This window comes from Adiantum capillus-veneris, chromosome 29 (assembly GCF_014529385.1).
Source record: "Adiantum capillus-veneris isolate H3 chromosome 29, ASM1452938v2, whole genome shotgun sequence".
Lineage (NCBI taxonomy): Eukaryota > Viridiplantae > Streptophyta > Polypodiopsida > Polypodiales > Pteridaceae > Adiantum > Adiantum capillus-veneris.
In genome coordinates this window covers 119,000,248-119,023,616 of record NC_140959.1, presented here as the reverse complement: position 1 = coordinate 119,023,616, position 23,369 = coordinate 119,000,248, and the positions used below count along the sequence as shown (strand labels likewise).

General features: G+C 42.3%; 1 pseudogene; it reads left to right on the top strand.

The window, feature by feature from the left end:
- The first annotated feature begins 372 nt into the window (after positions 1-372).
- LOC147419842 (uncharacterized) lies at positions 373-10,070 on the top strand (annotated as a pseudogene).
- Positions 10,071-23,369: the final 13,299 nt, after the last annotated feature.

The following is a 23,369-nucleotide window of genomic DNA, read 5'->3' as shown; positions in this document are numbered from 1 at the left end:
GTGACGTCTTCTAATTAGATATCTAAAGAATGTTCACAAAATCACTAACATCCATATTCCAGAGCATAAATCAGGGCGACCTAAAACTAGTGAGACCACTAAGAACACTGTCCCCTAGATCTAAATGCCAATGAATGACAAGATTTGGGAATGTTGCACATAGAGTTACAGTGGCACAAAGAAAGTGTCACAAATATTTAGAGCAACAAGCAACTAAAGAGTGGCAAAGAGTCTATGACCCAGAATGGAAATCACAAACAAAATAGGAACACGCTTGGATCAAAGCTCAAAAGATTGCATGGGAAGTAGACATGACAAGTAGAGTAGCAAAGATGGAGGAAAAAATAAAACGTGGGTACAAAGCTCGCACGGATGGGGCCCCACATGCTTTAGATTCCTCTCAAGAGAAAAATTCTAGTACTGACGAAGAAGAAATCAATGATTGTGTGGAAGGGTCATCCATTGTAAGTTTTGTGCAACTCATTTTTTCTTCAGAAGGGTACTTTTTTATATTTACTCGATTTACAATTTGTTTGATTTTATAGCGCGTTTCGTCATCCACATCTAGCTTTACGCATGCTGAAAGGATTACTTTCGTGGTGAGCCACGACCACTGTTAACCCTCACGGCTCACGGACACCCTATCACCTATGACGGACGTTCTAACCTACGGCGGACATTGTATTATTTATTTGGTAGAGTCAGGTACCGGGCTTGTCGGTCCAATAGGAAAAGGGTAAGAGTGATCGCCGATGAGAGGTGCACTCTAACTGGAAAATTCAAGGGATTAGTTGGCTAAGCATGGGCGCCCAAGTGTGAATGGGGTGAGCTCATATATAAGTCAACTAAACCTAAAATTCACTCATTCTCTCATTTGTGCAATTGAAGAGTGCTCTTGCTCCATCTCCTTCTTCTTCTTCTTCATCTCTTTGTGTGTGTGAGAGAGAGAGAGAGTGAGAGAGGGAGAGAGAGGGAGTGTGTGGGCGATCGAGCATTACAAAGGCACGATGGTGGTGAAGCGGTTGAGCGCGGAGTAGCGGTGTCTCCTTCTTCTTCGCGGCGAGGAATCCTCCACGAAGCAAGCATAGAGCGGTGAGTGACACACCATCGCCTTCTTTGAGCTTACTAGTTTAGGCTTGTTGTGTGCTTGGAGCCATTTGTGGCTCGCACACGGTGTATCGGCAAGTTCCTTGCATTGACACGTGCGACATACGCACACATTTTTGGCGCCGTTGCCGGGGAATGCCGTACATGAAGCTCGAGTAGCACTCTGTGCTTCTCCGTGGTGCAATTTCTATTCTAGGAAAGGTAAGGAAGGAGTGTGTGTGTGTTGAGAAGAGGGATTTGGTGTTATACTATGTGTTTTTTTTTATTAATGGAGTTTTCAGAGGTTCTGTGTTTATTCTCTGTGTATTAAGGTAGTTAGTTTTCTTTGTTAATAGAGATTTCAAAGGTTCTGTGTTTATTCTCTGTGTATTAAGGTAGTTAGTTTTCTGTGTACAGTAAGTAGGAAGTAGATTAGGCAGAGTTAATAGAGTGTGTTAGTGTGTAAGAGTAGGTATATTAGTTAGAAGTAGGTAGAGAGAGTGTGTGTGCTCTCGCGCAGGTCGCGATGGCCTTATCCTTTAAAAAAATTAAAAAAAAAATTAAAAAAAAAAATTAAAGGTAGGACCGGGATCGGGAATATCTCCCAGATCCAAGCCCAGACCCAAGCCCAAGCTCACGCTCAGGCCTAGGCCTCAGTCGCCTTTTAAAAAAACGAATTTTAGCTTCACACGTAGCTAAAAATCGATTTTTTGAGGACCAACGGAACGTCAGATGCCCGAAAATTGTGCTATAAAGCACACAACGACCCTTTAAGTGATACGCTCATTTCCAGCTATCACACACTTTAATTACAAAAATTAAACCTTAAAAAACATTCAAAAAACATCAAAAACAAGAAAAAATCAAGTAGAAAACGGGGTGCAAAACACCCACAAAACAAAGCAAGTAACCTTTGAGGGTACTTTCCGACACTTGTAGGGCACCCAAAGCACATGTATCTACGCTCTGGTCGCGTGCTAGAGTCCGAACAACTAGCTAGTGCTTCAATTTACGAGGGTACTCACTATCCTTCCACGCTAGGGTCTACGCCCTCGGCGGGGACCCAAGGTAGTGCAACCCAAGACCCAAATATAGCGGCTAGCGACTCTTTCTCTGACTACGATATTATGGAAGAGCATCTTACACAAATCCCCGGGGGAACAAATGAAACCGTGCCTAGCTGGGCCCAACAACCTGGAACTAGTGTTTTTATCCGTTTGATGGAAACTTTTAGTAGAGCTACGCGCTCTGAACCTACGGCTAGTGAAGTAAACGAAGGGGGTGGGGAAGTAGAATCACCATTCACATCTCCTGTAGACCCCACACTCGCTCAGAGTGTCCACATCGACATTCTACCTACCTCATTTAATGAGGGCCCTACTGAGCTACCACCTTCCAAAGTCGCCTCTAAGGTAGCGGGGACTAAAAGTCAAAACGCGAGAAGCAACATTACATCCACCTCACGGCAACCCTCTAGTACACCAAGTTTGGACGGGGTATTTCTCAATGAAAATTGGGAATATGACCTACACACGAAGACTTTGACCGACCTATACATGGGCTACACATACCATGTGGCTTGGTTAGAAGTTGTACAATCCACATCTAGTGCCACTAGTCTAGAGGAACAACAACACATGATCTGCAATGTCATCCATAGGATTATCCAGTCCGAGAGGCCAAATCGAGGAATAAACATACCTTCGATGGGTCCTATGCGATTTTTAGACACGGGCAAAGGGAAACAACCCACTCTATCACAAATGGAGACTCCCCCAGTGAGTCCCATCGATCCCCCATATGTTGTTTCGCCAGGGGTCTCAATGCAATCTGAGCCCACAAGTGATAGCTTCACCTTTCCAGTCTAGCTCATCTTTCCCTTGATGACACCACGGATACCATGCCTACCCCAATGATGGGCATGCCAAGAAACACACCATGGACCTCGTTTGTTAGTAAAGCACCACTACATGGTATCTCAATGCCTGCAACAGTACCTACAAGTGTGTACCAATCGTATGCACCTATGGGTCATCACACTCATGTAGTCCCTACCCCTCCCATTGTTTCAACTACCTATGCTCCACAACCACAATACCCAAGTTCTTATGGGACTATACTGGCTAGCATTAGCATGTCACATTCGACGTCTGCTATGCCTAGGGCCACCCATATGACCTATGGACCACCACATGGCACAACATCGTACCCAACGTGGAACCCAAGGGCTTCCTATGCGCCAAGCCCAATGCCAATACCTACTCCATATGTAGTCTCTGGAGCACCTCCACCCACGGTGCCTGCTCACTTAGGTGACTTGGCAACATTTTCTCAAGCTATTGGTCGATCTATTGCTGAGAATATGCGTAACACGCCTGATAGAGAGCCTAGAAGTAAGGCAGTACAAATAGCCAAGCTCACACAAAAATTTAGTGGAGACGGGGATGTGAGAAATCATATCAAAGTGTTTGAACAAATATGCGATTCTCTAGGAGAACACAATGACCTACATAACAGCAATGCTTTAAACCTAACCTTAAGTGGAAAGGCTGGGGATTGGTATAGAACCCTAAGGGTGGAGGAAAAAATGATTTACCCTACTCTTAGGAGACTGTTCTTAAAAGAATACATACGAGAGGGAGTACTTTGGGGTGTAGCCTCTCAGCTCCAGAAAGCCCAACGAGAGGAAGAAGAGTCGGTGAGAGACTTTATAAGTCGCTTGAAGCATTTGAATTCTCGTTGTAATCCAAATGAGAGCTTCAACAATAACCAATTGCTTGATAGATTCATTAGGGGGTTACGACATGAGGATATCTACAATGGCCTAGTCATTAGAGGTATCACCACTTGGGAAGCAGTCACCACCAATGCGATCCAATTGGAGGATAATTTAATGATTCAAAGAGAAAGAGTGTCTGTTGCGTCTAAATCTATTAGCTCGCAAGCATCAGGGCATCAGCCAATGACCCTAAAGCCTATTGCTAAGGAGCCAAAGATATCTGAGATGACTTTAGCAGATCTCACCAAGGCTATTCAAGAGAGTCTTAGAGACAATCGTGCTCCGCAAAACAATCATATGTATCCAAGAAGGGAGCAGCAATGGTGCTCAGTATGCTATGGACCACATAGTACCAGTGAATGCCCTAATTTTAGAGTAAAATTCAATGGGAAGTGCAATGCATGTGGAAGGTATGGTCATCAAGCTAAGGATTGCATAGTATTTAAGCGCGCGATGGCCAATAGACCTACCTTAGCATGGACAGACACACCTCGTGTGCCTGCATTGATGCCGACCCCACCTCTTGAACAAACAGCACAACACATGGTCCCCAGGGCCCAAAATGTTGTTCAACCAACACCCTTACCACCTCCAGTGCTACGACCGCAACCACCACATCCGAGAATCACTTCTGTGAATCAAGTGGGTTGTGAGTCATCTATTTCCTATTTGGAAGGCTATGAGGAAGATATAGATCCTAATATCGCCTATGGGATGGATGTGCTTGAAGAAAGTCCACAATACTACATGGAGGACTATTGGGGACAAGTCAAACCTGTATATCAAGTAGCTGCTCTTGCGACAAGAGGCCAAAATATCAATTACACCGCTAAGAGACCACCTCTTCAATGCTATGAGTGTGGAGGCCAAAATATCAATTACACCGCTAAGAGACCACCTCTTCAATGCTATGAGTGTGGAGGTCCACATCGTGTAGCCGAGTGTCCTATTAGGCTGTTGCTCACTTGGAAGATCTTCATTGGAAAGTGGGCGTACTCACCAAGTCATGGGAAAGTGGGCGTACTCACTTCTTGATGGAAAGAATGCTTACAGCCTCACCAAGTCCATAGACCCTTGGACATGGGAAAGTGGGCGTACTCACTTCTTGATGGAAAGAATGTTTACAGAGGGACTACTTGATTCTATCGAAGAAATGGAGATCCCATCTTCCCCACGTCAAGGGACTCAAGGCCAAAAGGTGCCGTTAAACATTGCCAAATTGATGGATTTCATGTCTTCAGAAGTTAGAACCACCATCATGTCCAAACTATATAAAGACCCCGAGCTAGTCTCAGCCCTTCGAGCCTTCCTCAATGGAGAACTGAAGTTTGGGCTACCGCAATTTGCACAGATGGATGGGGCTGGGGAGATGCCAATAGAGGAGGAATACATAGATCCACAACCCAACCTGGATAAGAACCTTGTTATAGAAATACCTGTTAACAAGTTGGGAAAATACTTTGAGGGTGATGAATCCAATGCGACTATACCAATCACTACTAAGGAATTAACTATGAAGGGAATCCTTGATAGTGGCGTTGGGGTTAGCATTGTGACTAAAAATTGCTGGGAAACTATGGGAAGACCTCACCTTGCGACCACAACCATAGTAGTGAAGATGGCCAATGGGTCTATTGTTAAACCTATTGGGATGCTAGAATATCTCAAGATCAAGGTCTTTGGACATAAAATAAGGATTACCTTTATCGTTATGGATTTCTCCAAACACACTATGGCATCGGAGATGATCTTAGGACGTCCTTTCATGAGGGAAGCAAAAATGGTGCATGACTGATCTAAAAACCATGTCTACTTGCAGTTCCAAGATTCTGTCATTTGAGTGGATCTTGTGATGGGTCAAGCACATCCTCTAGGAAACAGGTTTATAATTGATCATAGATCTGACACCACAGTTCACTCGGCCCCATTGCAGTATTGTTACACGTGTAAAGCAGACACTGATGTTGGGGAAGATTCTCCTTATATGGATGTACGACCTGGGATGACTGAGTCGGACAATGTGGATTGGGTCCACCTAGTAGCAACCATAGACACTTGGGGAAACAGGGGGACAACCTAGGTAACACCTGAGGGGGATGAAATGCCTGTACCCTTGAATATGCTACAAGCAATGCATATAGCTTCTGACAAGACTCATCCTAATATAACGAAGAAAACATACAAGTGGGTCCCTAAAGCATCTTTAGCGACCTTGGCTAGTACTAAAAAGCAGAAGCCTTGTAAGAAACGTCCCACTCGCTCCAAAAAATGGAAGAAAATGTGGCGATGGATTCCTAAATGACTATTGGAAGCCCAAGGCTACTATCAAGGAAATGATCAAATCTGGGTGCCAAAACGTAGATTGTGTTCTTACCTGTCACCTGACCCATGTGAGCCCAATCTCGTAGCTCCAAAACAAATCAACGATCACGGAAAGAAAAAAATCACGGAATGCTACACACCCGCTCCAGAGCTAGTCTGGGTACCGAAGAAAGAACGATTTGTTCCACCTAGCTCAGGAAGGGGGGAGTCCCATGAAGCTTCTATCTCCTTATATAATGCATCCATAGAGGTAAAAGCTTCTCCACAGCCTCCACCTACAATAGTGGACCTCCATAAAGCTACAAAGGAATCCACACTTCCCAGTGTTCAAGAATCACCTGATGAACCATTTCAAGTTCGATCCTGGGAGAGTACCTTACCACCCTTGCAACTCGATGAGGCACCTAAGGTAAGAGAAAACTACTGGCAAAAATCTCCACCTATTACCAACTGGAACAATTGGTTTCAAAGGGTGACGAGCTCATTTCAAACGGTATGATCTACCCAAGGAAGGGGGGAGTGTTTGCTGACATTCATCATTCACTTGCTTCCCTCTCAACCTTCCTCCCTGACCTCTCAATATCCGAATCTTAGGGAATGTATATATAAAGCCTTATACTCACAAAAAAGAAAAATAATAAAGAGCAAGAGTAATTAGCAAACGAGTATGCACAATAAAAGTCAAAACATTGACTCAGACCTACACATTCGTATCCGCTACACTGAAACAGAAACCTATGCCATAAAACACCTTTGATCCCCATCACTCGAGTGATGGAGGGTAGGTAGGATTATTACAATAGGAGTGTTTCTGTTTTAGAGTTGAGTGATTACCAAAGTTCTTTTTTCCCACTGATGTGCCTCCTAGAGGTATTCTTTGTGTTTCCTAGTGTGTACAGGAACGTGTTGCTGTGGTTAGGATTTGGACCTTCATAGAATCTTTCTCTCATCCACTTTTCAAATCAAGCGGGACCATCGACACAAACAGGTGTTTCTTGTCCATTAGCATTGCCCCTTATCTTTTTGCATCCATGTTTGTCTGCTTTGATTGTGATTGGTAGCATAATATTCAACGCATTTGCTTAGTACCAAACATTAAATTCAATGAATTTTTTGTCATAATCACTTGTCTAGATTTAAAAATCAAGCAGTCCGACTAAGCTAGTTTGACCAAGTTAGGCGTTAGAGATCTTCTCTTAATACCATGGGGAATGCCTTCCTAATAATTAATGGTTACTTAGGTTCTTAATCCGATTTAGGCAGCATTGTGTGAAATGTAATAGGGCTTTCTAGTGGGCTTAGACCCTATTGACCTTTAGCTTAAGTATTATAAAGGGAGTTTACTTGTGTGATGAGCCTGGGGAGGTGTATCAGTGTTATATGACCCCCCAAAGTTACAAAATTAAAATGTTGAAAATGAACAAACAAAAAAAATCAAAGTGTCACAATGTAAAATCTTAAGCTGGAAGATAAATCTCAACTTGATTGGGTACTTCACTCACATGTATCGCCTATGGTACTAGAGCCCTAGAGGTTCCCAGTGTGGGCGCTTTTCCTTGAAAAGCAAAAAACCCAAGGCATACAAAATAAGCACACAATCAAAATTGAATCACTGTGAAAAGACTTTGGGGGGTCAAAGAAAAAATAATCAGTCAGGCGATGATTTCATGAGAAATTCCTTTTATCGTAGCTTAACTACAAGGTCTTCTAGGTATAGCCTCTAGTCAGTCCTCGAACATAAAATACTTGGCTCTCGCGATTAAACAACTTAATTGACCAGAGAAAATTAAGAAGCTTACCCATGGTATTAATAGTCGATCTTTAGTGCCTTTCGACCGTTAAATTAGCGACCCCAGACTTGTTTATTTTTTTACCTTTACATCTGTTTATGCATTTGATTACATTGCAATTTAATGTTTATTGCTGACAAATTGTTTAAAATTCTGTTACCAATCAATTTGTCTGCCTAAAACTGCATATGCTTTTTAATCGCTTATGAGAATGCAATTACTGTGCCAATGTTGTTTGATTTTGCAGTGACTGAAGAAGGCTAAGGACATTCATCTCAAATGCTCTTCCACCTCGACGAACGAGCTTCAACTCAATAGCTTCCGAGGACAGAATCTACATCAGGAAGGGGGGCATGTTAACCCTCATGGCTCACGGACACCCTATCACCTACGACGGACGTTCTAACCTACGGCGGACATTGTATTATTTATTTGGTAGAGTCAGGTACCGGGCTTGTCGGTCCAATAGGAAAAGGGTAAGAGTGATCGCCGATGAGAGGCGTACTCTAACTGGAACATTCAAGGGATTAGTTAGCTAAGCATGGGTGCCCAAGTGTGAATGGGGCGAGCTCATATATAAGTCAACTAAACCTAAAATTCACTCATTCTCTCATTTGTGCAATTGAAGAGTGCTCTTGCTCCATCTCCTTCTTCTTCTTCTTCATCTCTTTGTGTGTGTGAGAGAGAGAGAGTGAGAGAGGGAGAGAGAGGGATTGTGTGGGCGATCTAGCATTACGAAGGCACGACGGCGGTGAAGCGGTTGAGCGCGGCATAGCGGTTTCTCCTTCTTCTTCGCGGCGAGGAATCCTCCACGAAGCAAGCGTAGAGCGGTGAGTGACACACCATCGCCTTCTTTGAGCTTACTAGTTTAGGCTTGTTGTGTGCTTGGAGCCATTTGTGGCTCGCACACGGTGTATCGGCAAGTTCCTTGCATTGACACGTGCGACATACACGCACAACCACCTTGTATGTGAGAGCCACGACTTGAATATGAAGCAACTTCTGGATAGGTTTGTTGCTAATATAGATTTTTATAATTGTGTAACTATTTCACGTGTATTAAACAAAGGTAAACAATGTAAGTCTATTCATTTTAATATAGCTGTCATAAAAGAGTTACGTTTCTCTTGCGATCAAGTCGGCGGGCTGTGAGTCGGGGTTAGATACCCAAGTTATCGAGGATATTTTAGATCTTGAGGCTTCAACAAACGTTATCAATCTCTTTGCATTGTGAGGAAAATAACATTATGTTTAAGTAACGTAGATTTTTAGGCTCTTATAACTTATTAAACTACTATTCGATAGCTGGATGGAAAAGATATTACCTCCAAATGTTCTCTCAACGGTGTAGTGGGTCGACAGTATGGGGTACCCTTTTGTCTTGGAGAATACTATAGGAGACCATACTCTCGATAATTTCTTTGGGACTCCCAATTTAGAAAGTCATATCTTTACATTCTTCCCCATCTTGGATGGGTATCATTATTTCGCTATTACATATTACACAATAGACAAGAAAATGCAAAGTCTAAATTTGACATAGTAGTATAGATGTCATTGGGTTCTTGTGGCATTTTACAATGCCCATGTGGTACAGATACCTCCTCTTTCTTGATGATGTTCATCGATACTGCTCTTTGACTCACTCTGAATAGTCACCATGGAGAGACTGTTACCAAGTGTGTCTAGGTATGCGTTGCTTTTACTCCTTCAAAACGATTGAGTTGTTTGTTAACGTTCATCTAAATGCATGAAGTTGGTTGAAGGGTACTAAAGCATTTAAGTACACATTGTACAAATCTACAATTCAAAGAGGAGCTAGAAGATTCTCGAGAATCATGCAAAATCATTGCTGGAAAGGTTGATAGCTTTAGTGTAGTTTTCTTTGATTGAGTACTGACATTTTCATTGATAATTTTTTGATGTGTTGTTGTTTGCAGTGTCCCCAACAACCAAGTGCAATTGATTGTGGATATTATGTAATTTCTACAATGAGATTGTTGATCAAGACCACGGTTAAAGACTAGAAACCTCAACTCAATCTGGTAATTATGCAAGTCTGGAATGAAGCATTTATTATCAAGTGTGTTTGAGGCTTATATGGTCTTTTGATGCATATATTTTTGGCATGTAAAAAGAAATTGGTTTGGGCATGAAGAGGTTGATTTTACGAGAAAGAAGCTCAACGAGTGGTTGCACAAGCAATCAGGTGAAGTCACAGTTCAGGGGGCCACAATTTTAGTGTTGAACTATTTTGAGATTACATCAAAATGTGATCACCATTTTTTGTATTAGGAGCTAGCTTTGGACGTACTTGACACGCATAGCTCTTCTTTTTTTGTTTGAACTATTTTGAGATGACATCAAAATGTGATCACCATTTTTGTCTCAAACACAAGCTTGGGATATAATTGTCACTCCGTGTCGATGTTACTATCAAGAGACCTTCTCTACCTCTACATTTTGAAGCCTTTCTTGTTGCATACGATGTAAACTTGAGTGTTTACAATTGTTACTCCTTGCTTTGGATATTATTGTAACTCCATATCGATGTTACTATCAAGAGACCTTCTCTATCTGTACATTTTGAAACCTTTCTTATTGCATACAAGTGTTTATATTTGTTACTCCTTGCTTTGGATATAATACTCAACCCGTGTCCATGTTACTATCAAGAGACCTTCTATGTCTCTACTTTTTGAATCCTTTCTTATTACATCCAATGTAAAGTTGAGTGTTTACATTCATTACTCCTGAACTTTGAATGAATGGGTATGTTAGCGGCTGGACACACCCTACGGAAAATGACTGCTCAGTGGAATATTATTTTTTGTAATTATTCATTTATTGAGAAAAGCCGACATTTCACCTTTGTAAATATTGGGGCTTACAGAAGTTTTCCATTTGACATTTAGATTGAGTAGATGGTAAAATTGGAACATTAGGGTTTGAGATTGTAAGCTATTTATACCACTTTTTGACCTTAATGAAAAAACTTTGTCATTTTAAAAAAGTGATGTCTGTGAGTGAGCGTACGGTGTACGAGAGAGAGAGTGAGAGTTTCATCTTGACGCTACGCGCACACCGGTGGTCGAAATCGAGTGCGGAGAAGTGCAGCGTGTTGCCCCTGATGAGAGCTATGCGCTGATACCTACATTGCGGGTGTACGATCTAGTTTTGCAAACTCGACCTTCGAGCTTCATCTAGTGATTCGGTGAGCATACGTTGTTCGTTTTTGCATTGCAGCATATCCACGTGTTTGCATTGAGTAGAGCTACATATTAGGCACTTCAATTCACAAACAGTGACCTGCAGATTTCGGCCAGACATCCTACGTGATTTTGCACCAGGTGTTTAGGATTGGGATTTTGGTTCATAGACCTTAGGGAGAGCGACCTATTGGTGATAGTAGGGTCTCCTTCAAGTTCTATGGCGTTTTGAGAACGTTTGATGGGTATTCGGCTCTTGGACTCCAATTTCACTGAGATAGGCCGAAACATTTCAACGAGACTAGTCCTTGAGGATAGGGATTCTCTGGCTTGTCAGAGTCTCGGTTTACATTTAGGTAGGACCAGAGGGTGGAGGACTCTCTAGGTCTTAGGAGGAGTCTAGGGAGCGTGTGTCTGGCCTAGATCCTTCAACTTAGGTAGACTTAGGTAGACTTATATAGTTTTTAGGTATTAGTAGAGTTGAAGAGTAGGAGTGGAGTGGTAGAAGCGGTGAAAGGAGAGCTTGAGAGTCAGGCGAGGCCAAGAAGCAACCAAAACACCAATATCACCATTTCACATGATGAGTAGGAGTAGGGTAAGTAGGACATCATGATTCATAATCTAGAGCACTTCATGCATGTTATATTTTCTATTATGTTCATCACAAGGTTGTAAAAGACGCAAAAGAGTGTTCGAAAGCTGAAATGAAGTTCAAAAGTTGTTGTGAGTGTTTCTGAGAGAGCTGCAGAGCATCAGGAGCATTTTTGTCAGGAAAAAAATAAATTTTAAGCCAGGAGACATCCTACGCGTAGGATGTCTACAGGGTGATCTGGTGGGAATTTTGAAATTTTGAGTTGACCAGTGTGTTCAGAAGGTACATTTTACCCTATTTTCACCTAGAAAGTGGAAATTTAACCATATCTTGACAGGATAAGGCCAGATAGACAGAAATTGCCAAACATCCTACCCAAATTGTGTCAAGGCATTATTTTAAGTCCAAAACCATAGGGTGGTTGCATGAGCATGATCTGCATGATTTATTGAGTGCCTGAGAAGGGTTTCATCTCACTTGGGTGAGAAAATTGGGTTCTAAGCAGACTTTAGCATCTTTGACTGAAAAGGGCTAGAACAGCTAAAATTGGGGTCTTTTGAAATCCAAACCAAAATCTAAGCATAGCACTAGGTTGCTGACATCAAGGGGAAGCTGTGGCTCAAGTCTGGGGTCAAACAGGCCAAAAAGACATCCTACGTGTAGGATGTGTTCTGTTTGATTTGGCAATCCAAACCCAGATTTGAGCATACCAAAGCGATCAGCACCTCAAGAGGAGTCTGTGCTTTGCATTTGAAGCCATATTGAGCAGTTAGACATGCTACGTGTAGAATGTCTAATGCACGAAATTGAAGCCAGAAACTGACTGTAGGCATAGCAAGGTTTTGTATAGCCTGAAGCAAGCCTCCTAGTCAATTTTGGTCCAAATTGGAGTTGATTTGACTGGTCAAACCAACATCAAGTTGCTGGAACAGATTTCAGATCCATTGACCAGCTTATAGGTGTCCAAATCAAAAAGTAAAAACAGTTGTGGACTCAACACATCAAAGGGAATCCATAGTGCAAAAACCAAGCAAAACAGAGCAGGAGACATCCTACACGTAGGATGTCTACTGGGGCTTAGGGAAGTGAAAAACTGACTGAGGTTACATAGTGATGTTCCATTTGACTTGAGGATTCCAGAACTTCTTTCAGAAGTGAATTTGGACCTTGTTTGACCTTTTGGACAAAGCAAAGACGGATTAATACTTTTCAAGTAAATTGACCAACATCCGAGGAAAGTACAGTTCCAGATTAGCAGACCTAATCAAGAACATCAGAAGTGTATAAAATACAGTAGTGGTTGAGGTTAACTCTCCAGTTATACCAATCATTAATAAAACCACCTCTAGCGGTTAAATGCTTTGATTTGATTGCCGAAATTAAACGCTTGTGTACAGGTATATTTAGCGGCAAAGTAAGAAGTTGTGCGGAAACTGATCCTTTGCCAGGTGAGTGGTTGGATTTGTGCTAAGTTGCATTGCTAAGTTTGATGAATTTAAGATCAGAAAGACACATTTTTAGAGACCAAAAGGTGGCAGGTGATCAAGGTAGCTTAGTGTCCACCGAGGAGAGTGTAACTCAGGCAAGGCTAGATCCACTAGCACCGATTATTGAGGAGGGTAGTAATACTGACACTTCATCCGATAAGTCCTTCTTCATGATGGGTAGTCAACAGCCAGGAGGTTTCACCTATGACGGACCAATGCCAGGAGGAAGCACCTCCCTAAATCCTTTGAACGATTCCAAGTTCACTATAATCTTCTTAGAAGGAACAAACTCGAGGGGAGCCCTAGTTTATTTTGACTATCGAGGACGCAAGTGTATTTGTATTGAAGAAAGACCTGCTTAGAGACTAGAAATAATTCAAGTCTATGATGATGGAGATAGATTCCGAGACGAAAAGGGGAACCACTATCTGATAGTTAGTAACCCTGAGGATTACAATAGATATGGAGATAACGTGGCGAAAGGGAAAATGGTTTCAGAAACTCAAGAACCGCCTCCAAACATTGATCGACCTAGAGCACTTTTTATGTATGATTAGAAAACAACCAGGGTATCAACCTATAATGAGAATGTAAGGATTTACAAGCATGAGAGCGAGGGAATAGTCTCTTACTTTTGTTGCAAACAACCCTACCCAAAAAAATTAAGCAAAGACAAGGTTCTTTACTTATTCTCTTATGAAATTGCTATGGGAAAGGATATCGTTTTTGTTGACAGGTACGGGCGAGAATACACACGTATTCTCCCAAAGGAGGTAGAAAAGGCAACAATTCCAGAAGCATCAACATATGCCCCCGAAGAAGTGCCAAGGGTTTCCTACACCCCTAGCGAATCAACAAATTCATTTTCAGAAGATTATGACGCGACCTCACATTCTACCCGACAATAGACGTTCAACAACCAAAACCAACCAGCAACCCAGCCATCATTGCAGGCATGGCTTCGACAGAGTGCAACATTAGAACAAGAACGAAACCGAGATGGTTATCAAGCCGCACGAGGGCTAAGGGATTTACAAGAACCACAACTCTATTCATGATATCAAGGCAAGAGTAAGACAAAAACTCAAGGGTCAACAGAGCCTGGAAGACCACCCATAGAGCGAGTTCGAAGAGATGAACCATCTCTTGCAAAAACCGTCAGGAATTATGGCTTAGGAGAACCATTGGGAGAGGAACCTATCCACTATAGAAGGCCAGAGGAGGTATATAGATTGGGACGAGGAGATCCAATGATGAGATTTGTAGACCATTGTAGAATTAGACCTTCTCAAGTGCAAAAATGGGTAGACAAGAAATACACGGGAAACAGAGATCCTAGAGATCATGTAGCAGCCTTTGTGCATGTAATTAGAGCTGAAGAGGTGTTAGACTTCCCTACCCAATTTGCAAGATTTGGACTAACCCTAGAGGAGGATGCTGCTACTTGGTTTGACTCTGTGGAGCGTAGAGACTTTGAGTCTATGGAGGAGGTGTTTGATGAGTTTATTGAGGAATTCTCACAAAGGGGGATAGCTCATAATACAGTCTCACAAATCCATAAATTCAAACATAAAGAAGGGGAGTTTGTGTGAAAGGCAGCCCTACGACTAAAAAGATATGTTAAGTTCTGCCATGTGGAGGAACTACCAACTCAGTCCAGACTTATGTTTATATTTATCCAAGGACTAAGGAATGAAGATCTCCAAAAGGACTTACATATGAAGAGGAGCACGACGTTAAATGAGTTAACTAAGGAGGCTCTTTACCTTGTAGACAATTGTGCGGTCTACAAGAAAGGTGAATTCAAGGATCTTGACGACGATTCATCCTCACAACAAAGTGGAAGCAAGTCCGCTAATACAACACCAAAAGGAGAAGTAGCTGTAAGCCAGGAGCAGCTTGTAGAAGAAGTGCTAAAAAAGATTAACCTGTACGCCAAACCTCAGGCTAAACAGCCCAAGTGGTATGCTATTGAACAAAAATGGAAAAACCATGAGACGGAGGAATGTTATTATAACAAGGGGTATGTGAAAGAACGACCTTACGCTCCCCAGGCTCAGGTAGCATCTCCTCAACTTCCACCGATGCCTAGGTATCAAGCATGCAACCTACCAGGACCTGTAGGTGTAGAAAGACCACAACCAGTGTTGGGGCAACAACCACCCGTACCAGGATTACGACCAGTTGGCATAAGATATACACCAACAGTAACCGAACCAGAACAGAAGGCTTTGGTGCCTATGCATGCATATTACGAAGATCCTAATGGATATGCTGCAAATCCTGTCTATTATCCACCAGAAGAACCCTCAACGCCAGAACCATAGAGCATGAAAGGAAGTGCAGGACCACCAACAGCTGCACAGGCAGCAGGAGAAGCAAGATATAGCTTGGATGAACGAACATTGTTGTTCATAGCCAACGGAGGCATGGGAGGGCAGATACATGCATATCAACAAAGAGAAGCTCAAGGAGCACCTCAACAACCTAAGGGACCTAGTGTGGTGGAGACCATTGGCTACGAGACTGTCCTCATGATGAAATCATTAGAGTCAACGCATATTGCACCAAGTGCGGAGTTACTCATTTGATTCTGGATTGCCCTAAGAACCCGAGCAAAGGAGCAAAAACTATCTTGAACATGCTGGAAGCAGTGCCTTCCATTGAAGGGTCAGAAAACGAGACAGTAATACCTATTCAGGCAGTGACACGAGCCCAAGCTCAAAGAATGATGAACGAACCCATAATTGAAGAGCCAAAAACCGATGCCCCAAGTTCAGAAGTGAAGAATCATAGAAGCACTTGGAAAGCTAGAAAGGTGAGTATGAAAGCCAAGAGAGAACGAGAGCAAACGGCTCTATCCGAGGAAAACACACAAAGGATAGATTAGAGCGGTTAGAGGATCTAGCTAGTCTAAGCTCACACACTGCGGCAACCATGGCAGAAAAGGTAAATGAGCAGTTAGACGCACTTTTGAAAGCTCTCCCCAGACTCAAAAACAACCAAACCCAAGAGCAAAGATGGATGACTTATCCATATGCTGAAATAGAAAAACAGAGGTTGGAAATGTGTAGAAAGATGATTGAAACAGCTTAATCCTTGATAGAAAACACGCTTGGTAAACCTGCAAGTTGGCATGAAGTACCAGCTCCAACCCCTATCAAACCAACATTAGAGAAACAAGTAGACACGAAGGAGAGACTCAAGAATGCCTCTGAGTGTAGAGGAGAGACTATCATAGTGCCAAATACAACAGATGAGACAAGTGAGGGGTTCCAGCCCAAAACATTGGTAGAAATGGATAGGGATTGTAACGGTCTAGATGATCTGTGGAAGCAAATCCGTGATGCCAACGAAGCTAACAGGGTGAGTTACCACATGAATAGCACGAGAAAAGAGAAAAATGAGATCTTACCTCCTATTGAAAAATTTGAGGCAAGATCACAAATGAACTTTGATATGCATTCACAAGGGGGAGACCAGGGATCAATTAGTTCAGGGCACAGCCAACCAGATTCACTAAAAACTCTACCCTCTTACCTAGGAGAATATGAAGCCAAGTCTGAGGTGAGAGCAATCCCATCTCAAAGACTTGCTTCTAACATAGTGATGGATTCACAAGGGTTGATTGAGTTATTGTCCACCCCTGTGGCATGTACAATCACATTAGCCGAACTCCTAAGGTTACGACCAAACATGTGGACCACAGTAGACAAATGCTTAGAAAAATTTGGAGTGAAAGACCCCACCTCAAAGCTTCAAGAAGGGATCAGAGAATTGGACAAGCCTCAACTAAACACTAGGCCAGTACCTTTAAACAAGGTTGGAGAATATTGCGAGGGAGAAGATCGAAACACCACGCTACCAGTAGAATTCCAAGGAGTAGTTTCCAAAGCTATTCTTGATAGTGGAGCAGGAGTCGCTATTGCCACTAAGAAAATATGAAAAAAATGGGAAAAACCGGCTTTGAGAGCTACCATAATGAAATTGCAACTGGCAGATGGGTTTATGGAGAAGCCTTTAGGACTCTTAGAAAAAGTAATTGTCGCCTCGTGCGAAATCGAGTATGAGCATACGTTTGCAATAGTAGATTTCGATAAAAAGAATAATTACGAGATCATCTTGGGAAGATCATTCATGAGACAATTAAAGATGGTCCAGGATTGGGGTTACGACCACATATACCTCAGACATGGCGAGACTACAACCAAAGTACACCTGAAAGACCATAGTTACAAAGATGTAAACCAGACACCAGTGGAAGAGTTTGATTTAGCTACATTGGCAGGGTCGAAACTCCCAGCATGGTTAGGGCAACAAAAAGAGCTATGGATGTGCGGAGCTTCACATTGTGGGAGCTTAAAAAGAGAGAAATGCATCTTAAAAAGAGCGATTGAGAACAAGGATTATATTCCGAAACCTTTTCCTAAAGATGCCTTGGAACCTCTGGAATGGGAACACATACTAGCAACATTGGATGTTTGTACCATTACAGATAGCCCAACGATAAAATTTTGCGATAAGGATGGCTATGATGTGCTACCCTATTACATGGTAAGCCTTATACCAGGAGGAGATGAGATTGTGAAACCACCAGAACAAGAAGAGTTTTATAACTCCTCTGAGCATCTGGAGGTAAATAACGATGCAGATAATGAGTGTTCAGACAGCTTAAGCGAGCGTGGGGAGAAAACAGCGAATATCAAGTTTTATGATTTTGCCAATCAGCACCCTAGATGCAAGGAACGCTATAGGAGAAAACGAGCAAAAAAGAAAATGAGAGAGAACCTGATGCTCAGGATAAAAGATAAAACTCACTATCTAATGCTTGTCAAAGCAGAGGATTGTGTAAAAGACCAAATATCAGGAATCAGAGCTGCTAGCTTGACTGGCACCTCTTCAAAGAATGAGCTTTATGAAGAACAAATGAAGGAGCTCCAAAAGGAGTTAACATTGGAGAAGCGGCAAAGGTTGATGCTGGCCGAAGGGTCATTGGTGATGCAAACCCGCCTAGAAGAAGAAAATCGGGCCATGAAGAATGAGCTAGAAGCCATCAAGAGAAAGCTTGAGGAGGCAGAAAAGATAAATGCAGATCTAAATGACCTCCTAGTAAACATGGGAGAGCAAGCGGAAGACGAAAATAAAACACTGCAGAAGCAGATAGAAGAGCTGAGAGGCCAGCAGCAAACGGAAGAGCAGCAGTTTAGCACCGAGCCAGCAGCCATGGAGAGAATTGACATAGAAAATGTGTCAGATCCCGTGGACACCACCATGCAAGAGGAAACCCTTGTGGGACCCTCACAAGAGCCACAAGATCTGACACAAGAAGAAGAAGAGAAGCTGCAGAAGGCCATAGAAGTAGCAGTCAGAGACACAGCCAAAGAAGCCTTGGAATGGGAGCAGAGGGTTTTTAAGTCGATGACTATTCAGAAGATAGATGCCAGTAACCTTCATTGTGAATGGCTACAGCCCTCTCTCCCATATCCTCTACTAAAGTATGAAGCTGCCACAATCAATAAACGGATAAAAGAAGAGCCAACAGTGCCATTATACAAAGTAGACATCTCCAAACCTGAAGGGGTCAAGCTGATAGTCGACTCTCAACCCAGGTGGAGAAAGGCATGGCTGACAAAGTATCCTCAATATCTAATTCATCTGGTAGAGGCACCTAAAGTGATTCGAGATAACCTCACTTTCTGTCCTCTACCAAGGATGAGGACATGGAAAGCCCATGAGTTGTTATAGAGAAGCCAACCCACTTGGCTAAATTACCCGAAACTGCCAGGCTCGAAGGCAGGCGAGAAAATAAGTGAGCAATACATGGTGAAAACCCTAACGGGCGCCATCAAATTGTTCACTGGCTCGCGTGACCTATCTTGCATCATGATGAGAAATATTTGTAAAAGCCTTTTGGCAGTCTTCGAGACCTTCAAACCAGGCTAGGCGACAGACAGTATCTTCTTCTTTCAAGATACATACAGATGTGCATACGATCTGTCTGGTCAGCCTTCTCACAAGGTGATACATGCATTGTATCAAAGGATTATGTTTTTGCCATCTTATCATCTCCAGGCCTTTGAAGAAGCCTTCTACACCGGCTTCTTCACAATCAGCACAGATATATTCGGCCCGACGCTACTAGCTGAACATGCGAGATATGAGTCACTTCTCAAGATGAGAGAAAGCCTACATTGAAGAAGCAGCTCAACAGCCATATCGGGGACGACATGAACAAGGAGGGGGAGTTGTTAGCGACTGGACACACCCTACGGAAAATGACTGCTCAGCATAATATTATTTGTTGTAATTATTCATTTATTGAGAAAAGCCGACATTTCACCTTTGTAAATATTGGGGCTTACAGAAGTTTCTAGATTGTATCCCATTTTTTACATTTAGATTGAGTAGATGGTAAAATTGGAACATTAGGGTTTGAGATTGTAAGGTATTTATGCCACTTTTTGACCTTAATGAAAAACCTTTGTCATTTTAAAAAAGTGCTATCTGTGAGTGAGCGTACTGTGTACGAGAGAGAGAGAGTGAGAGTTTCATCTTGACGCTACGCGCGCATCGGTGGTCGGAATCGAGTGCGGAGAAGTGCAACGTGTTGCCCCCGACAAGAGCTACGCGCCGATACCTACATTGCGGGTGTACGATCTGGTTTTGCGAGCTCAACCTCCGAGATTCATCTGGTGATTCGGTGAGCATACGTTGTCTGTTTTTGCATTGGAGCATATCCATGCGTTCGCATTGAGTAGAGCTACACATTAGGCACTTTAGTTTTTGGAAACAACGACCTGCAGATTTTGGCCAGACATTCTACGTGATTTTGCACCAGTTATTTAGGGTTGGGATTTTGGTTCATAGACCTTAGGGAGAGCGACCTATTGGTGATAGTAGGGTCTCCTTCAAGTTCTATGGCGTTTCGAGAACGTTTGATGGGTATTCGGCTCTTGGAAGCGTTGTAGGAAATCTCCTCTTATGCACTCTTGAAGGCTGTAGCTTAGACATTGGGTAGAAACCTCTGTAGGGATTATTCGAGAGTCGGTCGAGTGTAGATTGACACCCTATGCTTGCTTCCACGCGCCTGCGGGTCGAGCTTCGTCCTTAGCTGACAAATCTTGTTAGGTGAGTTCTCGCTGTGCTGACGTCCGTCGCGGCGTATCCGCCAACAGGGTAACAAGTAGACTGGGTATGGAAATAAAGTTCATTTGATTGGTTATATTCTTTATGTACATAAAGTGATCTCGACTCAGTGTCCATACTCTCGTTTCTTAAGTAGAGGATTTCTTAATGGTTGATTACGATAGAGTTTGTTTCTTTGTGATTGGGCTTCTTTTGATTGGTTGAAAGGCTCTCAACAAAGGCTAGATCATGTACAAATCAAGTGGTTGGAAGTTTTATTAATTGGTCTTCAAATGACATCATCTCAAATCATAGACATTTTGGCTCAAACACTTCATCAATTCAGACCTCCATGCATATTTGTATTCAAAACTCTATGAATTTGTATCTGCAGAGAGCTAGCAAGAGTGGAATTTTCTATGGAAATAAAGTAGATCAAGCAGACAAATGCATCCACCTTGTCAAAAAACTTTGGAAACTACTCATGCTCCACTGTGTAAAAACACTAACCTCACCACAGATTCTGCTTGCTTTATTTGGTTTGTTTTTGAGAAAAAAAGTAATCTCGACAAGACGTGCTAAGATTACTTTTGTGGCAGACAGTTTTAAATCTGTAAATATCTGTAAAAAAGTGATCTCGACACAATGTGCTGAGATTACTTTTTTCCCAGAGAGTTTTTAAATTGAAACTATCTGAAAAAAATGTAATCTCGGCACATTGTGCTGAGATTACTTTTTTTCCAAAGAGTTGTTAAATTGAAACTCTCTGGAAAAAATGTAATCTCAGCACATTGTGCTAAGATTACTTATTTTCCAGAGCGTCAAAATTTTAGCCTCTCTGGAAAAAAGTAATCTCGACACATTGTACCAAGATTACGTTTTTTCCAAAGAGTTTCAATTTAGCAACTCTCTGCAAATAAAGTAATCTCAACATGTCATTAAACTATTTGGTGAGGGTTGCTTTATGGCACACGAATAAAGCCAAGCACCACGGGTTCTGCTCGCTCTCTGTAAAAAAGGAACCTCTGTACATCTCAAGGTAGATTTTTTTTTTTTGTTTGTGTTCGGAGTAAAAAGTCATCTCTACACGACGCGTTGAGATTACTTTTTTCTTAACATCTCTAAATTGTCAACTCTCTGAAAAAAAAGTAATCTCTGCACAACCTACCAAGATTACTTTTTTTCCAGAGAGTTGCTAACTTGGAACTTTCTGCCATAAAAGTAATCTCAGCACAAAGTGCAGAAATTACTTTATTTTCAGAGTTCAAAAATGTTGGCAAAAAGGTCAAAGTTTATAGGACATACAAATAATATTCAGTTTAAATCAAAATAGAATTAAACTCGTCAAAATTTATCGCTTGTATTAAAAAGATGCTTGAATTAGATGAAGGTGCCGCGGGAAGCGTGTGCGAGTGCAAGTGCAAGAAGAGAGAGAGAGAGAGAGAGAGAGAGAGAGAGAGAGAGAGAGAGAGAGAGAGAGAGTTGCTTTGGGTGGAGCGCACGGCAACGTTATCGTGTTGCAGCTCCTTATTCTATGGTATTAAAGAATAAGTGTATACAGTTAAGTTAGTAGATGGGTTAGTAGTAAGTGGGATGTCCGGCCAGTTGGCCTGAATCCCAACAAACTCCCACTTGAAGACCAACGCAGCCCAAGTGGCCTGGTATGTACAACCATGAAGCAATCTAGTGGCTTCAACCTATACCCATCAACTCACCGCAATGTGTTAACCACTCAAAAGCTAAGCCTTTCGTCAAAGCATCTGTTGGGTTGTCGTCAGTGTGTACCTTGACCAAATCAATGAGCTTTTTGTCCAAGAAATCTCTCACGAGATGATACCTGACTTCAATGTGTTTCAATTTGGAGTGAAACACGGGATTCATTGCCAATGCAAGAGAACTCTGACTATCACAATATATCACTGGAGTCTCATCAATGCCAAGATTTTTGACCAAGCAAGATAACCATACAGCCTCTTTACTTGCATCCGACAATGCAACGTACTCTGCTTCCGTAGTGGAAGACGATGTACAATCTTGAAGACATGACCTCTAAGATATTGCTGCTCCAGCAAATATGAATACATAGCCAGATGTCGATCTTCTATTGTTGACACAACCCGCATAGTCTACATCCGCATAACCCACAATGGATGCATCACTATTCCCGAAGCGTAACACCTGCCGATCGTACCTTTGAGGTACCTAAGAATGTGCTTCACTGCTTCCCAATGCTTGCTGCCAGGATTTTCCATATATCGGCTCAACACTCCCACTGCAAAAGCAATGTCTAGTCTTGTGGCCACCATACCATACATGAGACTGCCCACTGCCAAAGAATATGGTACCTTAGCCATTTCAGCTCGCTTAGCATCAGATTTGGGTGCATCTTTCTTGCTAAGTTTCGAGAATGCCTGCATTGGGGTACTCAATGCTTTCCCCCCCGCATATTGAAACGCTGCAAAACTTTCTCAAGGTATGTTTCCTAAGATAACTCAAGAATACAACGTTTGTAATCTCTTCTGATTCGCGTGCCAAGAAAGTGTGTAGCATCCCCCAAATCTTTCAGTGCAAAATTATTGCTAAGTGTTGTCTTCAAGTTGGCAATTTCCGCAATGGATTTCCCAGTAATAAGCATGTCATCAACATACAAAACTAGAATGATCATCGAGCCATCATCTAGCTTTCTTGTGTACAAGCAGTGACCCTCTTCGCTCCTTTTATATCCTTGAGAGCTCATACATGCATCAAATTTATGATACCACTGCCTTGAACCCTGCTCAAGCCATAAAGTGCCTTTTTGAGCTTACATACTAGCTCCTCACGAGATGCATTCTCCTGAACAAACCCTTCAGGCTGCTACATGTAAACATCCTCATCGAGATCCCCATGAAGAAATGTTGTCTTCACATCCATTTGGACAAGTTCCATGTCCTCAATCGCTATAAGACCAAGTACGGTTCTAAGCATTGTCATCTTGAC